The sequence below is a fragment of the Pan troglodytes genome, chromosome 13, assembly GCF_028858775.2.
Source record: "Pan troglodytes isolate AG18354 chromosome 13, NHGRI_mPanTro3-v2.0_pri, whole genome shotgun sequence".
NCBI lineage: Eukaryota > Metazoa > Chordata > Mammalia > Primates > Hominidae > Pan > Pan troglodytes.
The window spans coordinates 8,077,308-8,095,887 of NC_072411.2; positions in this window are offsets into that span (position 1 = coordinate 8,077,308).

The window sequence follows — 18,580 nt, forward strand, 5'->3', positions numbered from 1 at the left end:
TTGAAATATCTACACTGTCATCTGTAAAAACATGGAAATATCTACACAGTCATCAGAATAAACATGGAAATATCTACACCACCATCTGTATAAACACGGAAATACCTACAATACCATCTGTATACACATGGAAATATCTACACAGACAGCTGTATAAATATGGAAATATCTACACCGCCATCTGTAGAAAGATGGAAATATCTACACCGCTATCTCTATAATATGGAAATATCTACACCGCCATCTCTATAAACATGAAAATAACTACACTGCCATCTCCATAAAGATGGAATTATCTACTACGCCATGTGTATAAACACGGAAATATCTACACCACCATCTGTGATAACATGGAAATATCTATACCGCTATCTGAATAAACATGGAAATATCTACACTGCCATCTGCTTGTCCATGGAAATATCTACGCCGCCATCTGTATAAACATGGAAATATGTACACGGGCATCTATGTATAGATGGAAATATCAACACCACCATCTGTACAAACATGGAAATATCTACAACGCTATCTCTATATACATGGAAATATCTGCACTGCCATCTGTAAAAACATGGAAATACCTATACAGTCATCTGTATAAAAATGGAAATATCTACAATGCCATCTGTATACACATGGAAATATCTACACAGCCATCTGTATAAACATGTAAATATCTACACTGCTATCTCTATAAACATGGAAATATCTACACCACCATCTCTATAAACATGAAAATATCTACACTGCCATCTCCATTAACGTGGAACTAACTACACCGCCATCTGTATAAACATGGAAACATCTACACCGCCATCAGTGTGAATAAGGAAATATCTACAATGCCATGTGTATAAAGATACAAATATCTGCACCGCGAGCTGTATAAACATGGAAATATCTGCATCGCTATCTGTATAAATGTGGAAATACCAACACCGCTATCGGTATAAACATGGAAATATCTACAACGCCATCTATATAAACATGGAAATATCTTCACCGCTATGTCTATAAACATGGAAATACCTACACCGCTATCTCTATAAACATGGTAATACCTACAACGCTATCTGTATAAACATGGAAATATCTAAACCACTATCTGTATAAACATGGAAATATCTACACCGCGATCTGTATAAACATGGAAATATCTACACCGCGATCTGAATAAACATGGAAATATCTTCACCACGATCTGTATAAACATGGAAATATGTATACCGCTATCTGTATAAACATGGTAATATCTACACCACCATCTATATAAACATGGAAATATCTACACCGCCATCTGTATAAACATGGAAATATCTACAATGCCATCTGTAGAAAGTTGGAAATATCTACACCGCAATCTGTGTAAACATGGAAATATCCACACCGATATCTGTAAAAACATGGAAATATCTACACCGCTATCTGTAGAAACATGGAAATATCTACACCGCAATCTGTATAAACTTGGAAACTTCTATACCTCCATCTGTATAAACATGGAAATACCTACACTGCCATCTGTATACCAACGGAAATCTCTGCAATGCCATGTGTATAAACATGGAAATATCTACACCGTTATCTCTATAAACATGGAAATTCCTTCACCGGTATCTGTATAAACATGGAAGTATCTACGTGGCTATCTGTATAAACGTGGAAATATCTACAACGCCATCTGTATAAACGTGGAAATACATACACAGTCATCTGTATAAACATGGAAATATCTACACTACTATCTGTATAAACATGGAAATATCTACACCGCCATCTGTATAAACATGGAAATATCTCCACCGCTCTCTGTATAAACATGGAAATATCTACATCGCTATCGTTATAAACATGGAAATACCTACACCGCTATCTTTATAAACATGGAAATATCTACACCGCCGTCTGTATAAACATGGAAATACATACACAGTCATTTGTATAAACATGGAAATATCTACACCGCCATCTGTATAAACATGGAAATATATACACAGTCATTTGTATAAACATGGAAATATCTACACTACTATCTGTATAAACCTGGAAATATCTACAACTCTATCTGTGTAAACATGGAAATATCTAAACAGCTATCTGTGTAAACATGGCAATATCTACACCGCTATCTCTGTAAAGATGGAAATATCTACACCGCAATCTATGCAAAGATGGAAATATCTACAACGCTATCTCTATAAACATGGAATTATATGCAACGCTCTCTGTATAAACATGGAAATATCTACACCGCTATCTGTATAATCATGGAAATATCTACAATGCTATCTCTATAAATATGGAAATATCTACACCGCCATCTGTATAAAGATGGAAATATCTACACCGCGAGCTATATAAACATGGAAATATCTACACCGCTCTCTGTATAAACATGGAAATAGCAACACCACTATCTGTATAAAAATGGAAATATCTACACCGCTATCTATATAAACATGGAAATATCTACACCACTATCTCTATAAACATGGAAATACCTACACCGCCATCTCTATAAACATGGAATTATCTACACCGCTATCTCTATAAACTTAGAAATATGTACACTGCCATCTCTAGAAACATGAAAATATCTACACAGCCATCAGCATAAACATGGAAATAACTAAACCGCCGTCTGTATAAATATGGAATTATCTACACAGCCAACTCTATAAACAGAAATATCTACACTGCCATCAGTAGAAAGATGGAAATATCTTCACCGAGATCTGCATATACATGGAAATATCTACACCTCTACCTGCATAAACATGGAAATATCTACACCGCTATCTGCATAAACATGGAAATACCTACACTGCCATCTGTAGAAACATGGAAATACCTGCACCGAGAGCAGAATAAACATGGAAATATCTACACCGCTATCTCTATAAACATGGAAATATCCACACCATGATCTGTATAAACATGGAAATATATACACCGCCATCTGTATAAACATGGAAATATCTACACGGTCATCTGTGTATAGATGGAAATATCAACACCGCCATCTGTACAAACATGGAAATATCTGCACCGCTATCTGTATAAACATGGAAATATCTACACCGCGGTCTGTATAAACATGGAAATATCAACACCGCTATCGGTATAAACGTGGAAATATCTACACCGCTATCTCTATAAACATGGAAATATCTACACCGTGATGTGTATAAACATGGAAATATTTACACCGCTATCTGTATAAACATGGAATCTTCTACACCGTTATCTGTATAAATATGGAAATATCTACACCGCTATCTCTATAAACTTGGAAATATCTACACCGCCATCTGTATAAACATGGAAATACCTATACAATCATCTGTGTAAACATGGAAATATCTACACCACCATCTGTATAAACATGGAAATATCTACAATGCCATCTGTATACACATGGAAATACCTACACAGCAATCAGTGTATAGATGGAAACATCAACACCGCCATCTGTACAAACATGGAAATATCTACACTGCTATCTCTATAAACATGGAAATATCTACACTGCGGTCTGTATAAACATGGAAATATCTACACCGGTATCTGTATAAACATGGAAATATCTACACCATGATCTGTATAAACATGGAAATATATTCACCGCTATCTGTATAAACATGGAAATATCTGCACCGCTATCTCTATAAACATGGAAATAACTTCAAAGACATCTGTATAAACATGGAAATACCTACACAGTCATGTGTAGGAACATTTAAATATTAACACTGCCATCTGTATAAATATAGAAATATCTACACAGCCCTCTGTATAATTATGGAAATATCTGCATAGGCATCTGTGTAAACATGGAAACATCTGCACCACTATCTGTATAAACATAGAAATACCTACACCGCTGTCTCTATAAACATGGAAATATGTACACCGCTATGTGTATAAACATGGAAATATCTCCACTGCTCTCCGTATAAACATGGAAATATCTCCACTGTTATCTGTATAAACATGGAAATATCAACAGCGCCATGTATATAAACAGTGAAATATCTACACTGCCATCTGTAAAAACATGGAAATATCTACACAGTCATCTGAATAAACATGGAAATATCTACACCACCATCTGAATAAACATGGAAATAGCTACAATACCATCTGTATACACATGGAAATATCTACACAGACATCTGTATAAATATGGAAATATCTACACGGCCATCTGTATAAACATGGAAATATCTACACTGCCATCTGTAGAAAGATGGAAATATCTACACCGCTATCTCTATAAATATGGAAATATCTACACCGCCATCTGTATGAACATGAAAATATCTACACTGCCATCTCCATAAAGATTGAAATATCTACTCCGCCATGTGTATAAACACGGAAATATCTACACCACCATCTGTGTAAACACGGAAATACCTACACCGCTATCTGTATAAACATGGAAATAACTACACCGCCATCTGCATGTCCTTGGAAATATCTACGCCGCCATCTGAATAAACATGGAAATATCTACACGGCCATCTGTGTATAGATGGAAATATCAACACCGCCATCTGTATAAACATGGAAATATCTACACCGCTATCTCTATAGACATGGAAATATCTGCATCGCCATCTGTAAAACCATGGAAATACCCATACAGTCATCTGTATAAACATGGAAATATCTACAATGCCATCTGTAGAAAGATGGAAATATCTACACCGCAATCTGTGTAAACATGGAAATATCTACACCGATATCTGTAAAAACATGGAAATATCTACACCGCTATCTGTATAAACATGGAAATATCTACAAGGTTATCTCTATAAACTTGGAAATATCTACACGGCCATCTGTATAAACATGGAAATACCTATACAGTCATCTGTGTAAACATGGAAATATCTACACCACCATCTGTATAAACATGGAAATATCTACAATGCCATCTGTATACACATGGAAATACCTACACGGCAATCAGTGTATAGATGGAAACATCAACACCGCCATCTGTACAAACATGGAAATATCTACACTGCTATCTCTATAAACATGGAAATATCTACACCGTGATCTGTATAAACATGGAAATATCTACACCGCGATCTGTGTAAACATGGAAATATCTACACCACTATCTGTATAAACGTAGAAATATCTACACAGTTATCTCTATAAGCATGGAGATATCTACACCGCCATCTGTATAAACATGGAAATATCTACACCTCCATCTGTGTAAACATGGAAATACCTACACCGCTATCTCTATAAGTATGGAAATATCTACACCGCCATCTCTATGAACATGAAAATATCTACACTGCCATCTCCATAAAGATGGAAGTATCTACTCCGCCATGTGTATAAACACGGAAATATCTACACCTCCATCTGTGTAAACATGGAAATACCTACACCGCTATCTTTATAAACATGGAAATAACTACACCGCCATCTGCATGTCCTTGGAAGTATCTATGCCGCCATCTGAATAAACATGGAAATATCTACACTGCCATCTGTGTATAGATGGAAATATCAACACCGCCATCTGTACAAACATGGAAATATCTACACCGCTATCTCTATAGACATGGAAATATCTGCACTGCCATCTGTAAAAACATGGAAATACCTATACAGTCATCTGTATAAACATGGAAATATCTACACAGCCATCTGTATATACATGGAAATATCTACACCAATATCTGTATAAACATGGAAATAACTACACCGCTATTTGTATAAACAAGGAAATATCTACACCGTGATCTGTATAAACATGGAAATATCTACAAAGCCATCTCTATAAACAGGGAAATATCTACACCCCTATCTGTATAAACATAGATATATCCACACCGCTATCTCTATAAACATGGAAAAATCAACACCGTTATCTCTATGAATATGGAAATATCTACACCCCCATCTCTATAAACATGGAAATGTCTATACCACGATCAGTATAAACATGGAAATATCTACACCGCTATCTGTATAAACATGGAAATATCTCCACTGCTATCTCTATAAACATCGAAATATCTACACCGCAATCTGTATAAACATGGAAATACTTAAAAAGTTATCTGTATAAACATGGAAATATCTACACCGCCATCTGTATAAACATGGAAATATCTACACAGCCATGTGTACATACATGGAAATATCTACACCGCTATCTATATAAACATGGAAATAACTACACCACTATCTGCATAAACATGGAAATATCTACACCGCCATCTACATATCCATGGAAATATCTACGCCGCCATCTGAATAAACATGGAAATATCTACACCGCCATCTGTGTATAGATGGAAATATCATCACCGCCATCTGTACAAACATGGAAATATCTGCACCGCTATCTGTATAAACATGGAAACTTCTACACCGTTATCTGTATAAATATGGAAATATCTACACCGCTATCTCTATAAACTTGGAAATATCTACACCGCCATCTGTATAAACATGGAAATACCTATACAGTCATCTGTGTTAACATGGAAATATCTACACCACCATCTGTATAAACATGGAAATATCTACAATGCCATCTGTATACACATGGAAATACCTACACGGCAATCAGTGTATAGATGGAAACATCAACACAGCCATCTGTACAAACATGGAAATATCTACACTGCTATCTCTATAAACATGGAAATATCTACACCGTGATCTGTATAAACATGGAAATATCTACACCGCGATCTGTATAAACATGGAAATATCTACACTGCTATCTGTATAAACGTGGAAATATCTACACAGTTATCTCTATAAACATGGAAATATCTACACAGCCATCTGTATAAACATGGAAATATCTACACTGCTATCTGTATAAACGTGGAAATATCTACACAGTTATCTCTATAAACATGGAAATATCTACACCGCCATTTGTATAAACATGGAAATACCTACAAAGTCATCTGTATAAACATGGAAATATCTACACAGCCATCTGTATATACATGGAAATATCTACACCACTATCTGTATAAACATGGAAATAACTACACTGCTACTTGTATAAACAAGGAAATATCTACACCGTGATCTGTATAAACATTGAAATATCTACACCGCCATCTCTATAAACAGGGAAATATCTACACCCCTATCTGTATAAACATAGAAATATCCACACCGCTATCTCTATAAACATGGAAAAATCAACACCGCTATCTCTATGAATATGGAAATATCTACACCCCCATCTCTATAAACATGGAAATGTCTACACCACGATCAGTATAAACATGGAAATATCTACACCGCTATCTGTATAAACATGGAAATATCTCCACTGCTATCTCTATAAACATCGAAATATCTACACCGCAATCTGTATAAACATGGAAATACTTACAAAGTTATCTGTATAAACATGGAAATATCTACACCGCCATCTGTATAAACATGGAAATATCTACACAGCCATGTGTACATACATGGAAATATCTACACCGCTATCTCTATAAACATGGAAATAACTACACCACTATCTGTATAAACATGGAAATATCTACACCGCCATCTACATATCCATGGAAATATCTGCGCCGCCATCTGTATAAACATGGAAATATCTACACGGTCATCTGTGTATAGATGGAAATATCAACACCGCCATCTGTACAAACATGGAAATATCTGCACCGCTATCTGTACAAACATGGAAACTTCTACAACGTTATCTGTATAAATATGGAAATATCTACACCGCTATCTCTATAAACTTGGAAATATCTACACCGCCATGTGTATAACCATGGAAATACCTATACAGTCATCTGTGTAAACATGGAAATATCTACACCACCATCTGTATAAACATGGAAATATCTACAATGCCATCTGTATACACATGGAAATACCTACACTGCAATCAGTGTATAGATGGAAATATCAACACCGCCATCTGTACAAACATGGAAATATCTACACTGCTATCTCTATAAACATGGAAATATCTACACTGTGGTCTGTATAAACATGGAAATATCTACACCGGTATCTGTATAAACATGGAAATATCTACACCGCGATCTGTATAAACATGGAAATATCTACACCGCTATCTGTATAAACGTGGAAATATCTACACAGTTATCTCTATAAACATGGAGATATCTACACCGCCATCTGTATAAACATGGAAATACCTACAAATTCATCTGTATAAACATGGAAATATCTACACAGCCATCTGTATATACATGGAAATATCTACACCAATATCTGTATAAACATGGAAATAACTACACCGCTATTTGTATAAACAAGGAAATATCTACACCGTGATCTGTATAAACATGGAAATATCTACACCGCCATCTCTATAAACAGGGAAATATCTACACCCCATCTGTATAAACATAGAAATATCCACACCGCTATCTCTATAAACATGGAAAAATCAACACCGCTATCTCTATGAATATGGAAATATCTACACCCCAATCTCTATAAACATGGAAATGTCTACACCACGATCAGTATAAACATGGAAATATCTACACCGCTATCTGTATAAACATGGAAATATCTCCACTGCTATCTCTATAAACATCGAAACATCTACACCGCAATCTGTATAAACATGGAAATACTTACAAAGTTATCTGTAAAAACATGGAAATATCTACACCGCCATCTGTATAAACATGGAAATATCTACACAGCCATGTGTACATACATGGAAATATCTACACCGCTATCTATATAAACATGGAAATAACTACACCACTATCTGTATAAACATGGAAATATCTACACCGCCATCTACATATCCATGGAAATATCTACGCCGCCATCTGAATAAACATGGAAATATCTACACCGCCATCTGTGTATAGATGGAAATATCAACACCGCCATCTGTACAAACATGGAAATATCTGCACCGCTATCTGTATAAACATGGAAACTTCTACACCGTTATCTGTATAAATATGGAAATATCTACACCGCTATCTCTATAAACTTGGAAATATCTACACCGCCATCTGTATAAACATGGAAATACCTATACAGTCAGCTGTGTAAACATGGAACTATCTACACCACCATCTGTATAAATATGGAAATATCTACAATGCCATCTGTATACACATGGAAATACCTACACGGCAATCAGTGTATAGATGGAAACATCAACACCGCCATCTGTACAAACATGGAAATTTCTACACTGCTATCTCTATAAACATGGAAATATCTACACCGCTATCTGTATAAACGTGGAAATATCTACACAGTTATCTCTATAAACATGGAAATATCTACACCGCCATCTGTATAAACATGGAAATACCTACAAAGTCATCAGTATAAACATGGAAATATCTACACAGCCATCTGTATATACATGGAAATATCTACACCACTATCTCTATAAACATGGAAATAACTACACTGCTATTTGTATAAACAAGGAAATATCTACACCGTGATCTGTATAAACATGGAAATATCTACACCGCCATCTCTATATACAGGGAAATATCTACACCCCTATCTGTATAAACATAGAAATATCCACACCGCTATCTCTATAAACATGAAAAAATCAACACCGCTATCTCTATGAATATGGAAATATCTACACCCCCATCTCTATAAACATGGAAATGTCTACACCACGATCAGTATAAACATGGAAATATCTACACCGCTATCTGTATAAACATGGAAATATCTCCACTGCTATCTCTATAAACATCGAAATATCTACACCGCAATCTGTATAAACATGGAAATACTTACAAAGTTATCTGTATAAACATGGAAATATCTACACCGCCATCTGTATAAACATGGAAATATCTACACAGCCATGTGTACATACATGGAAATATCTACACCGCTATCTATATAAACATGGAAATAACTACACCGCTATCTGTATAAACATGGAAATATCTACACCGCCATCTACATATCCATGGAAATATCTGCGCCGCCATCTGTATAAACATGGAAATATCTACACGGTCATCTGTGTATAGATGGAAATATCAACACCGCCATCTGTACAAACATGGAAATATCTGCACCGCTATCTGTATAAACATGGAAACTTCTACACCGTTATCTGTATAAATATGGAAATATCTACACCGCTATCTCTATAAACTTGGAAATATCTACACCGCCATCTGTATAAACATGGAAATACCTATACAGTCATCTGTGTAAACATGGAAATATCTACACCACCATCTGTATAAACATGGAAATATCTACAATGCCATCTGTATACACATGGAAATACCTACACTGCAATCAGTGTATAGATGGAAACATCAACACCGCCATCTGTACAAACATGGAAATATCTACACTGCTATCTCTACAAACATGGAAATATCTACACTGTGGTCTGTATAAACATGGAAATATGTACACCGGTATCTGTATAAACATGGAAATATCCACACCATGATCTGTATAAACATGGAAATATATACAGCCCTATCTGTATAAACATGGAAATATCTGCACCGCTATCTCTATAAACATGGAAATAAATACAAAGACATCTGTATAAACATGGAAATACCTACACAGTCATGTGTAGGAACATTTAAATATCTACATTGTCATCTGTATAAATATAGAAATATCTACACAGCCCTCTGTATAAATATGGAAATATCTGCATAGGCATCTGTGTAAACATGGAAATATCTGCACCGCTATCTGTATAAACGTGGAAATACCTACACCGCTGTCTCTATAAACATGGAAATATGTACACCGCTATGTGTATAAACATGAAAATATCCCCACTGCTCTCTGTATAAACATGGAAATATCTCCACCGTTATCTGTATAAACATGGAAATATCAACAGCGCCATGTATATAAACATTGAAATATCTACACTGCCGTCTGTAAAAACTTGGAAGTATCTACACAGTCATCTGAATAAACATGGAAATATCTACACCACCATCTGTATAAACATGGAAATAGCTACAATACCATCTGTATACACATGGAAATATCTACACAGACATCTGTATAAATATGGAAATATCTACACGGCCATCTGTATAAACATGGAAATATCTACACTGCCATCTGTAGAAAGATGGAAATATCTACACCGCTATCTCTATAAATATGGAAATATCTACACCGCCATCTCTATGAACATGAAAATATCTACACTGCCATCTCCATAAAGATGGAAGTATCTACTCCGACATGTGTATAAACACGGAAATATCTACACCACCATCTGTGTAAACATGGAAATACCTACACCGCTATCTTTATAAACATGGAAATAACTACACCGCCATCTGCATGTCCTTGGAAGTATCTATGCCGCCATCTGAATAAACATGGAAATATCTACACGGCCATCTGTGTATAGATGGAAATATCAACACCGCCATCTGTACAAACATGGAAATATCTACACCGCTATCTCTATAGACATGGAAATATCTGCACCGCCATCTGTAAAAACATGGAAATACCTATACAGTCATCTGTATAAACATGGAAATATCTACAATGCCATCTGTAGAAAGATGGAAATATCTACACCGCAATCTGTATAAACATGGAAATATCTACACCGATATCTGTAAAAACATGGAAATATCTACACCGCTATCTGTATAAACATGGAAATATCTACACCGCGATCTGTATAAACATGGAAATGTCTACACCACGATCAGTATAAACATGGAAATATCTACACCGCAATCTGTATAAACATGGAAATATCTCCACTGCTATCTCTATAAACATCGAAATATCTACACCGCCATCTGTATAAACATGGAAATACTTACAAAGTTATCTGTATAAACATGGAAATATCCACACCGCCATCTGTATAAACTTGGAAATATCTACACAGCCATGTGTACATACATGGAAATATCTACACCGCTATGTATATAAACATGGAAATGACTACACCGCTATCTGTATAAACATGGAAATATCTACACCGCCATCTACATATCCATGGAATATCTGCGCCGCCATCTGTATAATCATGGAAATATCTACACGGTCATCTGTGTATAGATGGAAATATCAACACCGCCATCTGTACAAACATGGAAATATCTGCACCGCTATCTGTATAAACATGGAAATATCTACACCGCGGTCTGTATAAACATGGAAATATCAACACCGCTATCGGTATAAACATGGAAATAACTACGATGCTATCTCTATAAACATGGAAATATCTACACCGTGATTTGTATAAACATGAAATATTTACACCGCTATCTGTATAAACATGGAAACTTCTACACCGTTATCTGTATAAATATGGAAATATCTACACCGCTATCTCTATAAACTTGGAAATATCTACACCGCCATCTGTATAAACATGGAAATACCTATACAGTCATCTGTGTAAACATGGAAATATCTACACCACCATCTGTATAAACATGGAAATATCTACAATGCCATCTGTATACACATGGAAATACCTACACTGCAATCACTGTATAGATGGAAACATCAACACCGCCATCTGTACAAACATGGAAATATCTACACTGCTATCTCTATAAACATGGAAATATGTACACTGTGGTCGGTATAAACATGGAAATATCTACACCGGTATCTGTATAAACATGGAAATATCCACACCATGATCTGTATAAACATGGAAATATATACAGCGCTATCTGTATAAACATGGAAATATCTGCACCGCTATCTCTATAAACATGGAAATAACTACAAAGACATCTGTATAAACATGGAAATACCTACACAGTCATGTGTAGGAACATTTCAATATCTACACTGCCATCTGTATAAATATAGAAATATCTACACAGCCCTCTGTATAAATATGGAAATATCTACATAGGCATCTGTGTAAACATGGAAATATCTGCACCGCTATCTGTATAAACGTGGAAATACCTACACCGCTGTCTCTATAAACATGGAAATATGTACACCGCTATGTGTATAAACATGGAAATATCTCCACTGCTCTCTGTATAAACATGGAAGTATCTCCACCGTTATCTGTATAAACATGGAAATATCAACAGCGCCATCTATATAAACAGTGAAATATCTACACTGCCATCTGTAAAAACATGGAAATATCTACACAGTCATCTGAATAAACATGGAAATATCTACACCACCATCTGTATAAACATGGAAATAGCTACAATAACATCTGTATACACATGGAAATATCTACACAGCCATCTGTGTATAGATGGAAATATCAACACCGCCATCTGTACAAACATGGAAATATCTACACCGCTATCTCTATAGACATGGAAATATCTGCACCGCCATCTGTAAAAACATGGAAATACCTATACAGTCATCTCTATAAACATGGAAATATCTACAATGCCATCTGTAGAAAGATGGAAATATCTACACCGCAATCTGTGTAAACATGGAAATATCTACACCGATATCTGTAAAAACATGGAAATATCTACACCGCTATCTGTACAAACATGGAAATATCTACACCGCGATCTGTATAAACATGGAAATATCTACACCGCGATCTGTATAAACATGGAAATATCTACACCGCTATCTGTATAAACATGGAAATAACTACACAGTTATCTCTAGAAACATGGAAATATCTACACCGCCATCTGTATAAACATGGAAATACCTACAAAGTCATCTCTATAAACATGGAAATATCTACACAGCCCTCTGTATAAACATGGAAATATCTACACAGCCATCTGTATATACATGGAAATACCTACACCACTATCTGTATAAACATGGAAATAACTACACCGCTATTTGTATAAACAAGGAAATATCTACACCGTGATCTGTATAAACATGGAAATATCTACACCGCCATCTCTATAAACAGGGAAATATCTACACCCCTATCTGTATAAACATGGAAATATCCACACCGCTATCTCTATAAACATGGAAAAATCAACACCGCCATCTCTATGAACATGGAAATATCTACACCGCCATCTCTATAAACATGGAAATGTCTACACCACGATCAGTATAAACATGGAAATATCTACACCGCAATCTGTATAAACATGGAAATATCTCCACTGCTATCTCTATAAACATCGAAATATCTACACCGCCATCTGTACAAACATGGAAATACTTACAAAGTTATCTGTATAAACATGGAAATATCCACACCGCCATCTGTATAAACTTGGAAATATCTACACAGCCATGTGTACATACATGGAAATATCTACACCGCTATGTATATAAACATGGAAATAACTACACCGCTATCTGTATAAACATGGAAATATCTACACCGCCATCTACATATCCATGGAAATATCTGCGCCGCCATCTGTATAAACATGGAAATATCTACACGGTCATCTGTGTATAGATGGAAATATCAACACCGCCATCAGTACAAACATGGAAATATCTGCACCGCTATCTGTATAAACATGGAAATATCTACACCGCGGTCTGTATAAACATGGAAATATCAACACCGCTATCGGTATAAACATGGAAATAACTATGCTGCTATCTCTATAAACATGGAAATATCTACACCGTGATTTGTAGAAACATGGAAATATTTACACCGCTATCTGTATAAACATGGAAACTTCTACACCGTTATCTGTATAAATATGGAAATATCTACACCGCTATCTCTATAAACTTGGAAATATCTACACCGCCATCTGTATAAAGATGGAAATACCTATACAGTCATCTGTGTAAACATGGAAATATCTACACCACCATCTGTATAAACATGGAAATATCTACAATGCCATCTGTATACAAATGGAAATACCTACACGGCAATCGGTGTATAGATGGAAACATCAACGTCGCCATCTGAACAAACATGGAAATATCTACACTGCTATCTCTATAAACATGGAAATATCAACACTGTGGTCTGTATAAACATGGAAATATCTACACCGGTATCTGTATAAACATGGAAATATCCACACCATGATCTGTATAAACATGGAAATACATACACCGCTATCTGTATAAACATGGAAATATCTGCACCGCTATCTCTATAAACATGGAAATAACTACAAAGACATCTGTATAAACATGGAAATACCTACACAGTCATGTGTAGGAACATTTCAATATCTACACTGCCATCTGTATAAATATAGAAATATCTACACAGCCCTCTGTATAAATATGGAAATATCTGCATAGGCATCTGTGTAAACATGGAAATATCTGCACCGCTATCTGTATAAACGTGGAAATACCTACACCGCTGTCTCTATAAACATGGAAATATGTACACCGCTATGTGTATAACATGGAAATATCTCCACTGCTCTCTGTATAAACATGGAAATATCTCCACCGTTATCTGTATAAACATGGAAATATCAACAGCGCCATCTATATAAACAGTGAAATATCTACACTGCCATCTGTAAAAACATGGAAATATCTACACAGTCATCTGAATAAACATGGAAATATCTACACCACCATCTGTATAAACATGGAAATAGCTACAATAACATCTGTATACACATGGAAATATCTACACAGACATCTGTATAAATATGGAAATATCTACACGGCCATCTGCATAAACATGGAAATATCTACACTGCCATCTGTAGAAAGATGGAAATATCTACACCGCTATCTCTATAAATATGGAAATATCTACATCGCCATCTCTATGAACATGAAAATATCTACACTGCCATCTCCATAAAGATGGAAGTATCTACTCCGCCATGTGTATAAACACGGAAATATCTACACCTCCGTCTGTGTAAACATGGAAATACCTACACCGCTATCTTTATAAACATGGAAATAACTACACCGCCATCTGCATGTCCTTGGAAGTATCTATGCCGCCATCTGAATAAACATGGAAATATTTACACGGCCATCTGTGTATAGATGGAAATATCAACACCGCCATCTGTACAAACATGGAAATATCTACACCGCTATCTCTATAGACATGGAAATATCTGCACCGCCATCTGTATAAACATGGAAATACCTATACAGTCATCTGTATAAACATGGAAATATCTACAATGCCATCTGTAGAAAGATGGAAATATCTACACCGCAATCTGTGTAAACATGGAAATATCTACACCGATATCTGTAAAAACATGGAAATATCTACACCGCTATCTGTACAAACATGGAAATATCTACACCGCGATCTGTATAAACATGGAAATATCTACACCGCGATCTGTATAAACATGGAAATATCTACACCGCTATCTGTATAAACATGGAAATAACTACACAGTTATCTCTAGAAACATGGAAATATCTACACCGCCATCTGTATAAACATGGAAATACCTACAAAGTCATCTCTATAAACATGGAAATATCTACACAGCCCTCTGTATAAACATGGAAATATCTACACAGCCATCTGTATACACATGGAAATACCTACACCACTATCTGTATAAACATGGAAATAACTACACCGCTATTTGTATAAACAAGGAAATATCTACACCGTGATCTGTATAAACATGGAAACATCTACACCGCCATCTCTATAAACAGGGAAATATCTACACCCCTATCTGTATAAACATGGAAATATCCACACCGCTATCTCTATAAACATGGAAAAATCAACACCGCCATCTCTATGAACATGGAAATATCTACACCGCCATCTCTATAAACATGGAAATGTCTACACCACGATCAGTATAAACATGGAAATATCTACACCGCAATCTGTATAAACATGGAAATATCTCCACTGCTATCTCTATAAACATCGAAATATCTACACCGCCATCTGTATAAACATGGAAATACTTACAAAGTTATCTGTATAAACATGGAAATATCCACACCGCCATCTGTATAAACTTGGAAATATCTACACAGCCATGTGTACATACATGGAAATATCTACACCGCTATGTATATAAACATGGAAATAACTACACCGCTATCTGTATAAACATGGAAATATCTACACCGCCATCTACATATCCATGGAAATATCTGCGCCGCCATCTGTATAAACATGGAAATATCTACACGGTCATCTGTGTATAGATGGAAATATCAACACCGCCATCTGTACAAACATGGAAATATCTGCACCGCTATCTGTATAAACATGGAAACTTCTACACCGTTATCTGTATAAATATGGAAATATCTACACCGCTATCTCTATAAACTTGGAAATATCTACACCGCCATCTGTATAAACATGGAAATACCTATACAGTCATCTGTGTAAACATGGAAATATCTACACCACCATCTGTATAAACATGGAAATATCTACAATGCCATCTGTATACACATGGAAATACCTACACTGCAATCAGTGTATAGATGGAAACATCAACACCGCCATCTGTACAAACATGGAAATATCTACACTGCTATCTCTATAAACATGGAAATATCTACACTGTGGTCTGTATAAACATGGAAATATCTACACCGGTATCTGTATAAACATGGAAATATCCACACCATGATCTGTATAAACATGGAAATATATACAGCGCTATCTGTATAAACATGGAAATATCTGCACCGCTATCTCTATAAACATTGAAGTAACTACAAAGACATCTGTATAAACATGGAAATACCTACACAGTCATGTGTAGGAACATTTAAATAACTACACTGTCATCTGTATAAATATAGAAATATCTACACAGCCCTCTGTATACATATGGAAATATCTGCATAGGCATCTGTGTAAACATGGAAATATCTGCACCGCTATCTGTATAAACATGGAAATACCTACACCGCTGTCTCTATAAACATGGAAATATGTACACCGCTATGTGTAGAAACATGGAAATATCCCCACTGCTCTCTGTATAAACATGGAAATATCTCCACCGTTATCTGTATAAACATGGAAATATCAACAGCGCCATCTATATAAACATTGAAATATCTACACTGCCATCTGTAAAAACTTGGAACTATCTACACAGTCATCTGAATAAACATGGAAATATCTACACCACCATCTGTATAAACATGGAAATAGCTACAATACCATCTGTATACACATGGAAATATCTACACAGACATCTGTATAAATATGGAAATATCTACACGGCCATCTGTATAAACATGGAAATATCTACACTGCCATCTGTAGAAAGATGGAAATATCTACACCGCTATCTCTATAAATATGGAAATATCTACACCGCCATCTCTATGAACATGAAAATATCTACACTGCCATCTCCATAAAGATGGAAGTATCTACTCCGCCATGTGTATAAACACGGAAATATCTACACCTCCATCTGTGTAAACATGGAAATACCTACACCGCTATCTTTATAAACATGGAAATAACTACACCGCCATCTGCATGTCCTTGGAAGTATCTATGCCTCCATCTGAATAAACATGGAAATATCTACACTGCCATCTGTGTATAGATGGAAATATCAACACCGCCATCTGTACAAACATGGAAATATCTACACCGCTATCTCTATAGACATGGAAATATCTGCACCGCCATCTGTAA